Source organism: Phytophthora cinnamomi (genome assembly GCF_018691715.1).
Source record: "Phytophthora cinnamomi strain GKB4 chromosome Unknown Contig55, whole genome shotgun sequence".
Taxonomy (NCBI): domain Eukaryota; phylum Oomycota; class Peronosporomycetes; order Peronosporales; family Peronosporaceae; genus Phytophthora; species Phytophthora cinnamomi.
In genome coordinates this window covers 251,028-263,812 of record NW_027150988.1, presented here as the reverse complement: position 1 = coordinate 263,812, position 12,785 = coordinate 251,028, and positions in this window count along the sequence as shown.

Here is a 12,785-nt window from a genome sequence, read left to right as displayed (position 1 = left end):
GACGGCACTCAAGGGGAGGCATTTTCAGCTCGCGGTGTAAGTGTCACGTCCGGTTGACCAACCTAGCTGTTAGAGATACTATTGTACTTTTGTAGGGAAACCTATTATTGTACTTTGATTGCGGGACAGAACTAGACGGTAGCCGTCGTACAAACTCGTTTGCAACTGACCTCGGTGACAGCACACTTACCTTAGTAGGTTCTGTTCTCAAAAGGCTGCATCGCATATAAGTCGAGCACTGGAAGTTTTGAAGGCGGTTAGTTAGTTTTTGTTGTTGCTAACTTTGACTTGGTATTTCTGGCCCGGTAGTGCTTGGTGATGACGAGAACGCACCCCAAGGTCCACAAGGACAAGGAGCGAAGCTCGTTGGCACGTTCCTGCTGCATACGGCGAACAACCCTCACAAAGCGGACAAGGTTCGACAAGATCTCTACAACTCGATACCTAAATCTGATAGGATTTTAGAGGCTTTGCAAAAAAGGATTAACGCTAACAAGGCTGTGCGCCCAGTGGGAAGAAGGACATCATCAAGGTCGTTGTGGCATCGCAACGACATATCCGCGAGGCTTTGTACCGCGTGTCTGTGGCGACCTCAACAGGGCTCCACGAGATTGAGATCCTGGTCCCAAATTGGGCCGAAAAGGAGAGTACAGGAACGCAGTTAGGTGTCTATTGTACGTGATAGTGGGAACTCGACCGGACCTCGCAGCTACAGTGAGTGCTCAGCAGTTCGCCGCGGACCCGTGTCCGATACACTGGCAAGCGCTCAAGAGGGTGTGTCGCTACATCCAAGGCACAAAGACGCATGGCATCAAGTTTCAAACGAGCAGCGAGGACGGACTGCAAGGCTATTCGAATGCGGACTGAGCCGGCGACGTCGAGTCTCGACGGAGTACAAGCGGCTACGCGTTCATGATGAACGGCGGTTGCAACAGCTGGAGAAGCAAGAAGCAGCCAACGGTGGCACCATCATCGACGGAGGTAGAGTACATGTCGTTGATAGAAGCTGCTCAGGAGGTTATTTGGCTCAAGACATTTCTGCGTGAGATCGGCGAGATGAAGACCAAGTCGCCAGTCAAGATCTACGAGGACACTCCAGGTTCCATCGCATTTACCAAGAACCCGGCGTTCCACAAGTACACCAAGCACATCGACATTCGCTACCACTTCGTGCGTGATAAGGTAGAAGACGGCCAAGTGGTGTTCGAGTACTGTTCGACGAAGGACCACCCCTGTGCCGTTCGACTTCCTACGGAGCAAGCTCGGTGTCCAAAACGCAACAACGGTCGAGTCGAGTGGGAGTGTTGTCCAGAAGGCGTCTCGACCTCCCGCAGTGTACCCGTGGATACCGGAACGACCTTCATTCTGCGGTGGTACTTAAAGCATTCTCGTGATTACGGGACAGGTGTTTATTCCACGGTGTCGCGTGGGCATCGACGCGGCAGCTGCTGATTGGCTCAGGTAACTCAGTATCCAGTGAGGAATCCAGTAGTGTATATCCAGACGAGAATCCAGTAGTCTCAGATGTAGCAAGGAGTTAGCGAACTAAGGACCCTAAATTCAATCACTTTGCATTCCGACTTCAAGTGCTCAAATGACCTTTGCTTTTCTAGTTTAGTTTCCACTTAGTGGTTACCCGTTTCCTGTGCATTGCGACCATACACCCTGGACGATCGAGGCGTTCACCCGCCTCACCTCACCTCCCCTGCGTCGTCGCCCAGCCGAGCATCTTCTACAAGACGGTCTTTGGCGATACCCGGGTGGGGTACCGTGTCCAGTAGCCGCTTAATTGCGTCCCCGGTACTTGAAGTGTCGTTTCGGAAGACGCCCCATGACCTCATGTACCGGGCAGCTGGCTCATCTAATCTGCCCCACCCACGCGCTTTGATGTGCTGCTTGCACCAATCGAAAAACGAAAAACATTGGGGGGGGGGGGGGGGGGGGGGGGGGGGGGGGCGCTTGGTCGGAGTCGGTGGCCTATATCTTGAGGCTGCTTAGGGGAATTTGGGAGTTGAGAATTTGAGTAGCAAGTAAGTAGTGCGTAGGCAGCACTGTTGGTTACATTTTTTGCAGTAGTGCACTAAACCGGATGGGAAGTGCAACATAATTTTATTAGAGTTAAACCACACAACTGCTAACCTTAATCAATCCTTAGTGCGTGACCGTTGGTACGGTGTTGTCCAGCAGGAACGCGAGAACTGCTAGCACGCGTCTTGAGTCGATTATTAGACACAGACTGATTGGCGAGTGTCCGCTTTCCGTCCAGCCCTGTGTAGTACTTGACCGTGAGACGAAGATAACATGGGTGCAGATTGCAAACTTGAAGTTGTACTTGCATCCACAGGTGTGCAGCACGACGTCCACATGCCAGCTACCCTCGGGTTGTCCTTCAAGCTCCATTCGTGCGTAGTTGGCTCACATCTGGGTCGAAACGGGCACCACCTCGCGAGTTCGGTCTATTTCTGGTATATAAAGCTATAACCCGGGCTGTCTCTTAGACAATCACAAGCGAAATGACTCAAATTTGCTTCGCGAATTATTTTTGGACAAAAAGAATGCACGCCAGAGGGTAATTGAAATCCTCCACTTAAAGGTAGATGAGCTTCAACATCTCAAGGCTCAGGATCCGGAGGCAGATTTTTCTGGCCCGTTGACGGCTGCTAAAAATGAGCTCAAGGCTCAATTGGAAGAACAAGGGCACTTTGCGTCCCAGCAAAAATGTAACTCCGATTTGCTGGACTCGGAGCGATGCTCAAAATATTTTTTTCGGCCTCTCCAAGTACTCCACAAGACGCCCGTTCCTGTGGTCACGGCTAAAGATCTCAAACCGACATGCCCAGCATTTAATTCATACTGGTCTGGAATTTATTGTTCACCGTCGAAGGAGTTTGGTTACCGGAAGCCACAGTGGAACCGTTTCAAGCTCGCTAAATATTAAGCTTGACGAAGACTCGGCTTACGGCAGAGGATCGGGCGAGCTTGGATAGCCCCTTCACTGCAAATGAATTTCACTGGGCAATTTCTAACACTGCCACAGGCAAAACTCCGGGCCCCGATGGCTTACTCCTCGAATATTATAAGACGGGTATACCACTTTTGAGTCGCATTATGGAGATGATTTATGCGGCTCAATTCCAACGTGGCAAAATGACCCAGTTTCAACGAAGGGCTCAAGTATCGCTATTATACAAAAAGGCGACCGCAACCTCCCCAGTAACTACCAACCAATTTCGCTGTTTAATGTGGACGCCAAGCTGGGACCTAAAGTTTTGACCTACCGGCTCCGTGACATCCTGGATCGACACCTACACTCTGACCAGTATGGCTTCGTTGCAGGGCGCGATATCCGCCATGCCTGTTGCAGAGTACTGAACCTTGGTACACTGTACCAGTTCTGAGGTACCCGAACCGGTTAACCGAACCGGTGCAATACGACCGCACGTTGATTAGACGAGTAGGTTGATTGGACGAGTAGTGTAGAATGATGGTTGATTAGACGCACTAGTTGATAGGACGCATGGTCGCGTGTCTTTAGCACTAGCCTAGGGTGTAAGCTCCAACAATCCAATCACTTCTGAATTTCGATTCAACCCCCCAAGTGACCTTCCTCGCCTCGCCCCAAGCCTCAGCGGTGTCTACGACCAAGACCAACAAGTGCAAGACCCAGCTACGACCTTCATCAGGTTATGAGCCCAAGCACCATGTCCTCTGTCCAAGACACCAAGATCTCCATCGACAAGTTCAACGGCGACAGCTACGCCACGTGGAACCTCTACATGCGTGGCGTGTTCCTGACCAAGTCGTTATGGAACGTCGTGAACCGCGAGACGAAACCAAGCTTCGCGGACACGAGGGCCAAGGATGACTACGTCAAGTCGAGCAACATCGCGTTCGACCTGATTTTGCTCCACATGGATGCTGACTATCATCATGTGGTCGACGACTGCGAGGAAGCGTGGGTGGCCTGGACGCGACTGCGTTCGCTCTACGGGGGGGGGGTCACAGAAGGCTGGACGCATCTACCTGAAGCGCCAACTCTTCAGCATGGAGATGGCAGAAGGCGGCAATGTGCTTCATCATTGCAATGAAGTCCTCAACATCAGCGCCAAGCTCAGCAACATCGGCGCCAAGATGGAGGATGAAGACGTGGCGATCTGCTTGCTCAGGTGTCTGCCCACGTCGTTCTCACCTTGGAGATGAGCAACGCAGAGCTGCGCACTCAAGATGTGATCAAGGCGCTCACGAATGAGCACATCAAGCGGCAGGGCGAGAAGACGGCTCAGGTGAAGATTGAAGATGCTGCGAGGGCCTTCAATGCCGAGCGTGAAAGTCGCCACTGCACGTACTGCGGAAAATCGGGGCACGTCGTGGAAAAGATCTGGACCAAGCAGAAGGAGGAGAATCGAGGTGCACGATGTGGACGGTATGGTCGCGGTGCGAACAACGTCCAGTGGCGTGACGACAGCAATGACGACTGCGTCGCGTTCGCGGTCTCTATGGAGTGTGGTGTCTCCAGGACCAACAAGTTTCAAGGCTCATGGGCAATCGACAGTGGTGGCACGCACCACATCTGCAACGACAAGACCAAGTTTGTGGACATCAAGGCGTGCGACGAAGGTGAACTCACGGTTGCCAACGGCAACACGGCCAAGATCATGGGAGTCGGGACGGTCGTGCAGCGGGTCACTTTGTCCAACGGCAAGGAGCGCGACATCCGCATTCAAGATGCACTTTACGTCCCAAGCATGAACGAGAACCTGCTTTCTGTGCCGCAGCTCAACCGAAGCGGACAGTTCAAGGTGGTGTTTGATGGTGCTGAAATGCACATCGCACAGAAGAAGTCGAAGAAAATCGTGGCTTCAGCGGACCTGATCGACGGTCTCTACTGGCTCCGAGTCCCAAGCTGCGCTGCGAATTTGGTGTCCAAGGTGTCGGTCAACGCGGTAGACTTCATGCGCGTTTGATTCACGCGCCGAATGACGTTCTTCGGAAAATGGTCTCAAGTGGCATGGTGACAGGTGCGAAAATGCCGACATCGTTGAAGAAGTCAAGCCAATGTCGTGGGTGTCAACTAGGAAAAATGGTGCAAAAGCCCTTCCCAAGCAACCCGAACAAGCGCAAGTACAAGCCGTTCGAGTTCCTCCACTTCGACATCTGCGGGCCCATGGAGGAAGAGTCGCTGGGTGGCAGCCGCTACTTGCTTCTGATCACGGACGAAGCCAGCGGCTGCATGTCGGGAATCTGTCTGCGAGCCAGGTCGGAGAGTGAAGGCCGCAGCATGCTTCACTACGCTGGGTTGGACAAGACGTTCTGGGCGGAAGCAGCGATGACGGCGATTTACATCAAGAATCGTCTGCCGTCACCCAAGTCGCCCGCCAAAACTCCGTTCGATATCGACTACAAGTCCAAGCCCAACGTCAAGCACATGCGGATCTTCGTGTGCAAGGCCTACGTTTTGACGCCGAAGGAGAAGCGACTCAAGTGGGACCCCAAAACTCGTGAAGGAATTTTCATGGGATACGAGGAGCGTTCCAAGGCGTATCGAGTTTATGACATCGAGGCGGGGCAGGTGGTCATCTCTCGCGATGTCACATTTGATGAATCAAGCTTCGATGACTCCAAGGCTGCTGATGGTGAAGAAGTCAACCGACTTACCGACGTTTTCGACGACATGCAAGTCTCCGACGACTCCGGCACAAGGGTGTTCACGCAGGCGGGGAAGCGCAAATCGCGTCCGGAAAACCAAGATCACGACAACGTTCGGCATCCTCGTCGCAGTGCTGGACTCAAAGAAGCAAGTGCGCCAGGACGCTCGGAAGACGAAGACCAACGTGAATCTTCGGCGGCGCAAGAAGAAAAATCGGAAGAAGACGATGAAGACGGCTCGACTCCACCCATGTTTTGGCGTGCAAGTGCGAATGCGGTGGAAGCAAGTGACAGCGCGGAGCCGAAGACGTTTCAAGAAGCTGTGAACGGACCAGACCAAGTCCAGTGGCGCAAGGCAATTCGCGCCGAACTCAAGTCAATGCGGCTGCGAGGTGTTTTCCGCGCCGCCAAACTACCCAACAACCAGCGCGCAGTCGGTACCAAGTGGGTGTTCAAGATCAAGCGCAACGCGGACGGATCGATCGAGAAGTTCAAGGCTCGGCTCGTCGCGAAAGGTTTCGTACAGAAGTATGGGATCGACTACGCCGAGACGTTTTCGCCCGTGGTCAAGTACGTCACGCTGCGAATGACCATTGCGGTTGCTAAGTACTTCGGATGGCCGATGGACCAACTCGACGTGGTGACTGCGTTCCTGTACGGCTTGATGAAGGAGAAGGTGTTCTGCAGCGTGCCTGAAGGCGTGGAACTGGACGGCGGTTTCGACTGCGTGGAACAGCTCAAGGCGATTTACGGACTCAAACAAGCTTCGCGAGTCTGGAACGAGACCTTCGACGAGTATGTGCGCTCCATCGGTTTTCGCGTGTCAAGCTACGACACATGCCTCTACATTAAGGTCGTCGATGGCGAATGCGTTCTGCTGCTGGTCTACGTGGACGACGCGTTGGTGACCGGAAGCTCAGCGGAAATGATCGCGGAAGTCAAGCGCCAACTCAAGTAGCGGTTTGAGATGACCGACAGTGGCAAGTGTTCCTTCATCCTCGGGATCGAGGTGGTCGACAACGCGGATGGCAGTGTTACGCTGAGCCAAGCGCGCTACATCAACGACATCCTGGAGCGCTTCGGCATGCAAGGCTGCAAACCCGCTGCAAGTCCGGTCGACATCAGCATGAAGCTAGTCTCAAGCGACGCCATGACCAAGTTGGATGCGCCATTTCGCGAGGCTGTCAGTGCACTCATGCACTTGATGACATCGACTTGTCCGGACATCGCTTTTGCAGTTGGGTATGTGTCACGCTTCATGGAGAACCCGCAAGTCGAACACTGGATTGCGGTCAAGCGCATCTTCCGCTACCTTCAAGGGACCAAGTCGCACGGAATCCGTTTTTCGCCGGGCAAGGACATCGACTTTCAAGGTTACTCGGATGCCGACTGGGCTGGTGATCTTAGGAATCGCAAGTCTACGTTGGGCTACCTGTTCCAAGTCGCCGGCGGACCGATCTCGTGGGGCTCCAAGAAGCAGTCAAGTGTGACGCTCTCGACAAGCGAGGCTGAGTACATCACACTACGTTTGGCGATTCAAGAAGGCAAGTGTGTGCACAAGCTGCTCTGCGAGATCCTGGTTGCTGCAGGCGGAGTCACGCCCGAGTTGAAGATTTTTGAAGACAACCAGTCGTGCATCAAGATGACCAAGAACCCCGCCGCGCCAAGCACATCGACATCAAGTACCATCCCATCCGCGACGAAATCAAGCGCGGCGAAGTGATCGTCGAGTACTGCGAGACTGCCACCATGTTGGCCGACATCATGACCAAGGGACTTGCCGGACCACGCCACAAGGACTTGACGGCTGCGCTCGGCGTTCACGCGTGTTCGCATTGAGGGGGCATGTTGCAGGATACTGAACCTTGGTACACTGTACCAGTTCTGAGGTACCCGAACCGGTTAACCGAACCGGTGCAATACGACCGCACGTTGATTAGACGAGTAGGTTGATTGGACGAGTAGTGTAGAATGATGGTTGATTAGACGCACTAGTTGATAGGACGCATGGTCGCGTGTCTTTAGCACTAGCCTAGGGTGTAAGCTCCAACAATCCAATCACTTCTGAATTTCGATTCAACCCCCCAAGTGACCAATCACTGGAAGCTCTCGGCATTATTGTTATTGGGAATGATGACAGTACGAAATTGCTGAGCATATACTACGGGCCAAATCTGTCGGATGCTGATCGCCTTCAACAATTACTAATGGAAATGGAGACTCGGTGCTCACTGTGGCTTCATCGTGCACGCACACTTCGTGGGCACACCGTGATATTGCAGCAGATAATTCTCCCAATACTATAGTACTTTGCCAGTGTGTGCCACGTCCCCCCAACTGGGTTTCAGGAGAAGGTGGGTTCATTAATAGCCCGCTTCATGTGTCGAGACAAATACTCAAATGCGCTACCCCGAGATTGGTGGTATTTACCGCCGGGTGCGGGAGGCTTGGGCATTACCCCCATGGAAGATATGGTTCGCAGTCTGCAATTGCAGATGCTCTGCCATGTCATTAAGGCGACCAGAAAGGCTCTGGGTAAGAATATTCCTTCTTGGGCGGATCCTGTTTTTCTGCTTTTCAATACTGCGATTCAACCCCTGGGGCGAATATTTTGATATATTGGCTGCACCGGTGACTACCCACCCAGACATGGTTGTGGCTCCAAAGCAGAACCGCTGGACGCCTCTGGGAGTTTACTGGCATTTCGTATTTTATTTTCTTGGAACACCCACTTCTTTCGTGCCAAGACTGCAAACCTTCAATTGGCGCGGGATAAACTAACTACCCCTCTCTTGAACAACGTGCATATCGCCTATGGATGGATACAGGAGGAAAACCCTCGCGGGTACGTCAAACCCGCTTGGACCGCTACCTCTCTTGGTGAGCCAAGGCATTTTTCGACCGGCTGATTTACTGGCTGAGTTTTCGCTTCCAGTAACGAAACACTCACTGTCAAAATTTCTGGGGCGTTTCGCCCCGGGGCGTACTACTGCTCCTCGCTCCTGTGAGCATTTTTTAAACAAGGTGGGCCGCTATTTAATTCAAGCTCCCGCTGGACCCCCAGTTAACCCCTTGGTTCCCGAAAAAAGGGGGCCAGAACACGTAAGCGAACGTCGTAACTTTCGACTTATCTATGTACCATTGGTTTTGTATGAGGCACAGATAGGACGTGGGTTTAGGTACATAAGGTTTCGAGAGGTTTTCAATTCAATGTCGTCAGTTATACACCTTTTTGATATCGAAAGCAGCGGACATGTCGTAACTTACTCCTCGAGAGCAAATCTAACGATAGAAAAAGAGCAGAGACGTTCCACAATGAATCCAGGCAAGCCAAAAACTAAAGAAAAAAGGTGCGTTGCTTCAAAAAATTGTATTATCAAGTGCATACAGCTCACGCATCAACTGAAACGCAGCTCACTCATCACAAGCCTACTCATCCTCGCTGCATTCTTCATTGTCGGACTCGCATCCGTCGTCGCTGCCGTCTGCGCGGAGCTGGAGTTCGCGGCGGGTCTTCTTGCGGACTCCAGCTTTCTGGCCGGGACGACGCAAGATCACGCGCGTCCCTAGGTGCGTTGGGATCGCCGAAATCGTCGTGCCAGATCTCGAACCAGGTCTTGGCTTGTCCCTTGTACTCACGTCGACTTTTGTTACACAGCCAACACTTTGCGTCGTCCACCGAGCAGCGCTCACAGGACCAGGTGGTCTGGTAGGACTCCTTGGGCTTGTTGACCCGCAGCAGCGCGCACACCTTGCAGGCACGCTGCCTGCGCTTCTGGACGCCACTGACCGTCACCCAGTCTTCGATCTACTCCGACGCGTGCATGTGCCGTGCGCGCGCTCGCTTACGCTTCTGCGACCCAACCGTCGGCGTGGCCACGACTCCAACGAAGTCGTGGGGCTTCATCTGCAAGAGCTGGTTCTGTAGCAGCGCGAACCACTCTCCGCGCGTCAGGCAAGGTGTGCCGGCCATCCTCGCTGCCTCCTTGTGCGTGAGGTACGCTTTCACGAACGCCATGTCCACGAAGCCTAGGAAAAGGCTTCGGTAGTACTTCTGAATTTTGGTGGAGGTCTGCAGAGAGAAGCGCTGGAGGCGGAGCTGATCGTGCACGTCAACTCCGCCCATCCAGCGCTGGTAGTACTCGGACACGGGACGGTTATCGGGCCCACACGTTTGACATTCCGCCCGATGCTCGACTCCGTCATCGCCGAGCCCGTGCACAAGTAGTGGACGGGCTTTCGGTCCCACCAAAGGAACGCTACCATGGTGGGGACGGCTAGCGACCTCGTGAACGTATACGTGCCTCTTGGGATGCTTGCAGGCCGGGTCTGCCGAGTGTTCTTGATGCGGTTGTCGAATCCGAGGCGGTTCAGCATGATCGTGCCGAGCACGTACACGCCCATGCTGAGCAGCTCGATAGCGAGCAGGACCGACGAGTAGTAACGATCGATCACCACTGTGTGCCACGTGTAGCGCTCATTCGCCGCGAAGATGATGTTCAGGTTACGGACGACAGCAGCAGCGCCCGTCCTGTGGTCGAATGCCTCATCGCCTGCATCGCCTGTTTGACGCTTGCCAGCGTAAAGTTCGAACCTAGGCAAGTACGACATAGCACGTCAGAGATATGAGAGCAAGTCGTAAGTTACGACTTACCAAACACGTATAAAAAAATAAGTACCTATGGCAATATGCCGTCCGCGAGTCGCACATCATAAACATCTTGGACCCGTAGCGATGCGGCTTGTCCGGCATAAACATATACACCAGCTAATAAAAAAAAGTATGCTTTCCTCCCAGAAGCATATCTTAGATGTCAAGCGGTGTGGTAGTTATACCATCCGGAAGTACTCGACGCTTATCGTAGTAGTATGATGGAGCCGTTTTCGTCTGACTATAGGTGATGATCGATTTGGACACCTTACTGATACGAAACCCCTTGTTAGTACCCTGTAGGGTGATGCGATCTCGAACTACCGTTTCTAATCCAGCACATTTTCATTGCGACCACGCCCTTGCTGCACACCCTTAGCTGAAACCTTCACCTTATACTCAGCGTCCGGTAGATAGCAGATATAGTTATTGGATGATAGTGATACCATAGTATCACCAGACCACTCATCCTTGAACAATCCGGGGGGTTGTCGATAAAATTTGGCCACATCTGAGTTGTAGTCGTGTGGAAACCAATCGTATTTGTTTTGCTTGAAGTGGTCGCGTAGGCTTGGTTTGATACACTGTTGGAATGGATTTTCACAGCTGAACACAATGTAGGCTGAGTCAGTGTCCATTTCCTGGTATTGGAAATCTGAACGATCGAAGTAAAAGTCGATGCAGCCATAGTAGAACTGAAGCATGCGTAATTTGGCGAGCTGATAGATGGCAATCGACAAATGGATTGAGTTCTTGTTCTTGAGGTGGTGTTTCTTCATAGTACAGTCTTCCCTCCCACAGATGATTATCACGGGAGAACAGGCCAGCTCAATCAGTTATCATATTTGGCAAATTATCATATTCAGAAGGGAGCATGATTGGCTCTCAGTGAGAGCCTCTCACTCAAGAATCCCTCCCTGTTCGCCACACCCACACCCATTCTTCGCACCCCAGCTCGCGATCATGCCATCCAAGACAACCACGCTCCGCACAGGAAACCTTACTCAAAAGGAGAAGCGGCAGCTGATCGAAAAGCACGTGCGCGAGCCAAAGCTCACGCAAAACGAGCTGAGAGAGTGGTGTCGCGTTCACTTCCAATTGTCCAAGGCCCCCGCACAGGCAACAATCTCCAGTATTCTCAAACGTTCCACCGAGATCCTTGATGCCGTGGTGAGCGACGACCGCAAAACGAATCATGTCGTCAGCTACCCTGGCCTCGACGAGGCCCTAAAGCTCTGGGTACTCGCGCAGCAGGGCAACCGGGTCCCCATTTCCGACGATCTCATCCAAACCAAAGGCCGGAGCCTCTTCGTCGATATGCAGCGGGGAGGGCTAATCGAGAGCTCGGCGGAGCCCCCCAAGTTCTCAAACGGCTGGCTGGCCACGTTCAAGAGCCGTCATGATTTCCAGGGTCTTAGTCTCCACGGTGAAGCCGCATCCGCTGATCACGCTGCGGTGGTTCGCGAGCTTCCGGCTATTCTAAGCAAGATTTCCGAGTATGAACCGACCGACGTGTACAATTTCGATGAGACGGGCCTGTTCTACCGACGCGCGCCTTCAAAGACGATTGGCCGCAAAGATGGCGGCGCTAGAGGGCTCAAGCAGGACAAGGCGAGAATAACAGTAGGCGTGATGGTCAATATGACGGGGACTGATATGGTCGAGCCTCTATTCATTGGAACGGCGAAGAAGCCGCGCGCATTTCGCAAGAAGACACCTCTACAACTTGGATTTCGCTATTACTACTCCAACAAGAAGGCGTGGATGACCAGCGCTGTATTTCGAGAGTGGACGACTAGTCTAAACACGAAGATGATATGCCAGGACCGAAAAATCCTTTACTTGTGGATAACGCCTCGTCGCACGCGGCATATCGATTGTCGAATTTGGAAATTTTATTCCTCCCGCCCAACACAACGTCGGTGTTACAGCCGCTGGATGCTGGTGTAATTCGCTGTCTTAAGGCTCACTACATACGGCTACATCTTGCTCACGCCGTTGAACTGTCTGGACAGGCACAGCGGGACTGGTACAAGGTGGATGTTCTGCAGGCAATGCAGTGGGTGCGGCAAGCATGGGAGGAAGTTCCTCGCTCGACTATAGTAAATTGCTGGAGGCATTGCAAATTGTCTTCAGATTCTACGCATGTTGTCCGCCCCTATCCTCGAAGTGTTCAAGTTGAAGAGAAAACGTCGGTCGAGCAGATCCAAGCCTGCATGAACTTGCTGAAGCTCTCGACGGAAATTACAATTGACAGCTTGCTCTCTCCGGCCGACGAGAATGAAGTTCACTACGACTACAGTGATGACACGATTGTGGACTTTTGCTGCGATCCGATTGTCTACCAAGACCCTGACTACAGCAGCGACCGCGAAGTAGTACTCCCGATAAAAGCTCCGACCGACAGACAGTTTGCAGAAGCTGCCAACTTGATTCTGCAATACTTTGCAGCGAAGGAGGGTGAGAACGACGATGTGGTTCCTACTCG